The sequence below is a fragment of the Canis lupus genome, chromosome 16 (genome assembly GCF_011100685.1).
Source record: "Canis lupus familiaris isolate Mischka breed German Shepherd chromosome 16, alternate assembly UU_Cfam_GSD_1.0, whole genome shotgun sequence".
Classification (NCBI taxonomy): domain Eukaryota; kingdom Metazoa; phylum Chordata; class Mammalia; order Carnivora; family Canidae; genus Canis; species Canis lupus.
Window position 1 is genome coordinate 59,543,145 of NC_049237.1, and position 6,057 is coordinate 59,549,201.

The 6,057-nt window shown below is 50.5% G+C and overlaps 1 long non-coding RNA gene across 1 annotated transcript; it reads right to left on the reverse strand.

The window, feature by feature from the left end:
• Nucleotides 1-1,044: 1,044 nt before the first annotated feature.
• LOC111090192 lies at nt 1,045-2,621 on the reverse strand. Its single transcript, XR_005371149.1, has 3 exons — nt 2,446-2,621; nt 1,944-1,973; nt 1,045-1,706 (listed from the first exon to the last, which is right to left on the reverse strand). It is a non-coding gene; the product is annotated as an uncharacterized LOC111090192 (long non-coding RNA).
• Between the last annotated feature and the right edge of the window lie 3,436 nt (nt 2,622-6,057).

Consider the following 6,057-nt stretch of genomic DNA (forward strand, 5'->3'; position numbering starts at 1 on the left):
GCGGTTCAGCTGAGGTATCCAACGAGCTCACCCGGATCCTGCTAATTCCAACCAGCCGTGTGCCACGGTCACCGCAGACACACTCCACAGCGGGGCCCTGACTCTGCATTTACTTACTTTAGGTCGGTTTTCAGCAGACAGCAGCAAGCGTGCGCGAGCGCTGAGGGCTGGGGACACCGGGCTGCCGACCCAGCGACCGCGAGGCGGCCGACCTCCGTGTCAGGGAACGAAGTCAGGGCCTCAAGAAGCTCAAAAGGCAAAATCGCCTTGATTTCCTGGTCAACCACCCAGCATGCTGGGCAGATGGATGACAGATGGAATGATGTGTCAGTCAAACTGGAGTTTTTATTAGTACCGGAGTAATCGCGACGCCTCGTACAAATGCCACGTTTAACTTACTAACACGCTGGTTCAGAGACTCCGGTTCTTTGCTTACCTTTTCTCGGGTTCTGCTCAAAACTATGCGCACCGTGGTGAGTGCACCTGCTGCTTCTCTCCCTCGCTCATAGCCGCTCCGGGGGAGGAAGGCCATTTGTCTGCTTTACGGCATGTTTCTTGGGGTTTTAGTTTTCTTCTCTGTGAGGAACCAGCACGCACCACATCTCCTTAGGGGCCCTTTGTCCTTCTGTTTCCCCATTGCCTTGTCCGTGGATGGAGCTGGGACCGTGGCCCCGTGGGAAGCTCGCTTCCAGGCTGACCCCTGGGTTCCACTGTAGTTGAATTCCTGACGTATCAGCGCTCTTATCAACAGATCGGCAATGTCCTAAATTTCCAGATAAAGAACAGTAAGTTGCAGATTAAGCTATTCGGCTAAAAATAGATAGCTGGAAAATGCCCCTTTTGGTTTTTTTTTTGTTTTTTTGTTTTTTTTATTTATTTATGATAGTCACACAGAGAGAGAGAGAGAGAGGCAGAGACAGGCAGAGGGAGAAGCAGGCTCCATGCACCGGGAGCCCGACGTGGGATTCGATCCCGGGTCTCCAGGATCGCGCCCTGGGCCAAAGGCAGGCGCCAAACCGCTGCGCCACCCAGGGATCCCGAAAATGCCCCTTTTGAAGATGAATTCTAAATGGAGGGATCTTTGTCTTTAGCATCTTCGTTGGGTCTTGACATAATGAGATTCCAGCAAATGTTTTACGAAACAATTGATTACACATCTGTAACCAATCCAATTGTGTGTGTGTGTAATGTATGTTATATGTATTCTTGACTCAGGATCACAAATGGCTATTTTTAAACGATTTAATTTGACGTTTCCTAGTTATGAAAAATACAAATAGCTTTCTCTGAAAACATCAGCTTAATTTTCCCATGAAACCGAGCTGTATTTCTCATTACAGTACAAGCCCACGTGTTGACCTGGCTCCCAAATTACTGGCCTATCGCAGTCAGGGTGCTGGAGGGGCACAGAAGCACGGCCTTGCGGCTTTTAAATATACACAAGAAAAGAATAAAAGAGCTTTATGGGTGTCTGTGTGTGTCTGGCTTCTAAAATACATGAGCCAATCGCAAAGTGCCGGGTTTCAGACAACTTATTCCAGAGCCGTAATTTAATATTTTTTTGTTCTTCCTTCATCAAGGCCTATTTTATACCTTCTTGCATAAAGTGCCTTCATGTTTAAGCTCCGAGGTAGGTGTGCGTAATCGTTTGAACACACAATAGGCCGACACGACACTGCGACAACACAGGCAGGATCGAAATGAGCCTAATCAACATAAAATTGAAAAATCGAAATCACATTTGAACCCGAAATTACACACGCTTTTCATCCCGCAATTCTTCTGCTTTTCTCACATCCAGGGACCGATGTGCACGGCCAGGTCGTCCTGAGGAATTCGGGATTTGTTATCTAGCTACCTCAAAATGTTTTAATTACGACGAGGAAGCCGCCTTTGCAGAACTTCACTGCTTCTCAGAGCTATTTTTATACGAGAGAACTTACCTTTTCAATCTGTATTTGTGCATCGATTGCCTATTTTAAAATGACAAAAAGGAAAAAAAAATACGTGAGATTTATGAAGGCTCAAAAGTAGGATCAACAAAAATTCATCGCAAATGTATTTGAAAAAGCTGAAGATTTCGGGATTTCTGCGGGACACGTTGGTTCCGGCTCTGAGTACTCCTTTACCGGGACGGAGACTGTGACCGAGAGCGCCAGCCAATCCGCAGAAGTCCGGCAGACGCCACACTGGGCCAGCCCGACCCTGTGCTCCCTCCCAGGGACCCCGGACCTGCCAAGGGGACGCCTCGCTTTTCGAGAATCTGTCCATTTGCATCAAAATCAAGGGAATTAGAACAATGAACATTCTGCTGTCACAGCAGAACTTCGTGCATCGAACACGCACGCGTAACAGTGAGCTGTGCTGCGCTGCCAGCGGCTTCCTAGAGTGTCCGGGAAAAGCAGGAGTGGGTTCCCCAAAACGAGGGGTCACGCGGAGTGTCACCTTGTTCTGCCCCGTGGTCGCAGACCGCAAGGCCCCGAGTTAGTCAGCATGTCTGAGGAGGAAGCCGGTGCAGTTCTATCAACACGACGCTCCCAGGCCGCGGCTGCATTTGAGTGAAACTGTGTGGCCGGGGGATCCGACGACAAGGACCGCGACCCAGCGCCCTGGCCCCGGCTGGCCGCGCACCTGCTGACCTGGGCGGAGGCCAGGAAGGTGGCGGGAGCGTCAGGGAGGCCGGGGGACGGCAGGGCTAGGGAGGGACACCCGCGTGAGGCCAGTCGCAGGCAGCGGCTGAGAGCCACGGCCCCGCCAGCTGGAGGCACAGTCAGGAGGGGACACCTGCCGGGCATCATGTTTGCTGCCCCGGGGCTCGCTGGGCACGACCCGGCCGTGCGCTCGGCTCAAACCACTGCGGCCGCACACCGTGCCCTCCCCTCTCTGCCAAGCGGCGAAAGCTGAAGCAGAATCAAAGCAACGAAAAGAAAAGGAAGGGAAGGGAGGGGAGGGGAGGGAAGGGACAGGGAGGGAAGGAAGGGAAGGGGGGAGGAAGGGAGGGGAAGGGATGGGAAGGGAAGGGTGGGGAAGGGAAGGGAGGGAGGGAGGGAAGGGGGGAGGAAAGGAAGGGAAAGGAAGGAAGGGGGGCGGAAGGGAAGGGAAGGGGGGAGGAAGGGAAGGGAAGGGAAGGGAAGGGAAGGGAAGGGAAGGGAAGGGAAGGGAAAAAAGAGAGGAAAAGGGGGGGAGGGGGGGGGGAGGGGGGGGGGAAAAGGGAGAGAGAGGAGGGGATGTAGGGGGGGGGGGAGGAAGGGAGGAAGGGAAGGGAAGGGAGGGAAGTGGGAGGGAGGGAAGGGAAGGGAAGGAAGGGAAGGGAAGGGAAGGAAGGGAAGGGAAGGGAAGGAAGGGGAAGGGAAGGGAAGGGAAGGGGGAGGAGGGGAAGGGAAGGGAAGGGAAGGGAAGGAAGGGACGGAAGGGAAGGGAAGGGAAGGGAAGGAGGGAAGGGAAGGGAAGGGAAGGGAAGGGAAGGAAGGTGGAGGAGATTGTAAGGGATGGGGGGAGGGGGTGGGGAAGGGAAGGGATGGTTCTTACTTGAAGGGGCGGAAGGTTACATGGCAGGAAGGGCTTGGAAGTCTTTCTTTAACTTTCTTTCCTGTTCCTGCCTATTTTCTTCCCTTCCCTTCCTGTCCTTTTATTCTTCTTTTCCTTTCCTTTCCTTTCCTTTCCTTCCTTTCCTTTCCTTTCCTTTCCTTTCCTTTCCTTTCCTTTCCTTTCTGCTTTTTATAAGATTTTACTTACTTACTTGACAGAAGGTGCATGGTAGGGAGCACCAGCAGGGTCTAGGGGCAGAGGCAGAGGGAGAAGCAGATTCTCCACGAGCAGGGAGCCCAACATGGGGCTCGACCCCAGGACCCTGAGGTCATGACTTGAGCTGAAGGCAGACACTTAATCCACCGAGCCACCCGGGAGCCCCTCTACACCAGCTTCCAAATTGGGGCTGGGGGGACAATCTGGGGACACAGCTCGATGAAGTCCCTGTTCTTCACTGCAGACTTTACTTCAACAGCTCATTCACCCACTGTGGTCCGTGACTCTACCTCCCGGGTGTCCCCAGTGTATCACAGGTAACGGCCTCCACCTCTCGCGTGTGGCCTTTGTGAAGTCACAAACATGAGTGGGTACACGGTCTTACCTTCCACCTCTCCTGAATAAAATAGAGCCCGTCATGTAAAACACGGTGCTGCTCCTTGACACACAGACCTTCCCACATATTTGAAACGTCTTACCACGCGTGCAGCAGGGGTGAATGAATGAGTGGGAGCGAATTTTACTCGTGCTTTACATTTTCCTTTCTTTTGGAAGTTTTCCTGGAAGATCTTGAGTGACTCGCCCTTTAATAAAACCCATCCAGGTCGTATGGCAATGACAAAGTAGAAAATGCACGATATTTTTCTTTTGGAATCGACACAACAAATGCATGAGCTTTCCTCTAACACGAGGACCTTAACCTGAAAGCTGAAGCTCAAATCACTGTCGTCGGAAGCATGCGCCTTTCACATCGGAGGCCGTGTAGAGCTGTCTTTCAATTTAGTTTGGAGAGCACGTCACTAACGCACTGTTTACAACCTCGCTTCCCGTTTCCAACAGAGATATGTCCATTTTAGAATTCGAAGTGTTTTAATTTGTCATTTTTTTCATGCAAAAGTTCCTATATTATTCTAAGGAAGAGCATGTCTGAGTTGGGACAAATAAAAGGATCTTGTTGAGGCAAATGCATCTGAACGTCTTCATTTATGGGCTGCATACATGTGCAGGTAGTTCCTTTACTTTCATATAATACATAATAAATGTATAGAACATCAAGAAGAGGGATCCCTGGGTGGCTCAGCGGTTTAGCGCCTGCCTTTGGCCCAGGGCGTGATCCTGGAGACCCGGGATCGAGTCCCACGTCGGGCTCCCTGCATGGAGCCTGCTTCTCCCTCTGCCTGTGTCTCTGCCTCTCTCTGGGTCTCTGTGTGTGACTATCATAAGTAAAAAAAAAAAAAAAAAAAAAAAAAAGAACATCAAGAAGAATTCATTATGAATGAATTATAAAATATGTTCAGTTTCAGGAATTCCAAAACAAGCACCTATACCCCTCAGGTCGAGACAGAATAAAAACAGCATCATAGGAACCTCCCAAATGTCTCACTTCTCCAACATCATAGCCGTTATCTTCACTGTAATGTTATTCCATTTCTTTTTTTTTTTTAAAGATTTATTTATTTATTCATGAGAGACACAGAGAGAGAAAGAGAGAGAAAGAGAGAGAGAGAGAGAGACAGGCAGAGGGAGACGCAGGCTCCTTGCGGGGAGCCTGATGTGGGACTCGATCCTGGATCCTGGGATCACGCTCTGAGCCAAAGGCAGATGCCCAACCGCCAACCACCCAGGTGTCCCTGTTGTTCCATTTCTTGAATTTTTTTCCTTCCGGTGTCTAAGCCTAACTCAGTGTCCCTAGTAATATAACTTATTTTAAAATAGACTTTACATGGCTGGTAGGGATTAAGGAGATTCTCCACGAGCACTTGTAATGAGCACCGGGTGTTGCGTGTAAGCGGTGAGTCACGGACTTCTACTCCTGAAACTAGTATCGCTCTATGTCAACTAACTAGAATGAGGGCTGACGGGCGCTGAGGGGGGCACCTGACGGGATGAGCACTGGGCGTTACACTATATGTTGGCAAATCCAACTCCGATAAAAAAAATAGACATATTAACAAACACTTGAAACTAAACATAAATAGATAAATACATAAAATAGACTTTATTTTGCAGATTGGTTTTAGGTTCACAACAAAACAGAGCGGACGGGACAGAGATTTACGGGGCCCCGGGGGGCTCCGCGGTTGAGCGTTTGCCTGTGGCTCAGGTCGTGAACCCGGGGTCCTGGGGTCGAGTTCCCACGTCGGGCTCCCTGCTCTCTCTCTCTCTCCCTCTCTCTCTCTCTGTCAAATAAATAAATAAAATCTTTAAAAAAAATAAGTAGAGATTCCGCATGCACCCCTGTCACACACATGCACAGCCTCCCTGACCGTCCATTACCCCCACACACCTGGACCATCAGTGAACCCACGTTCA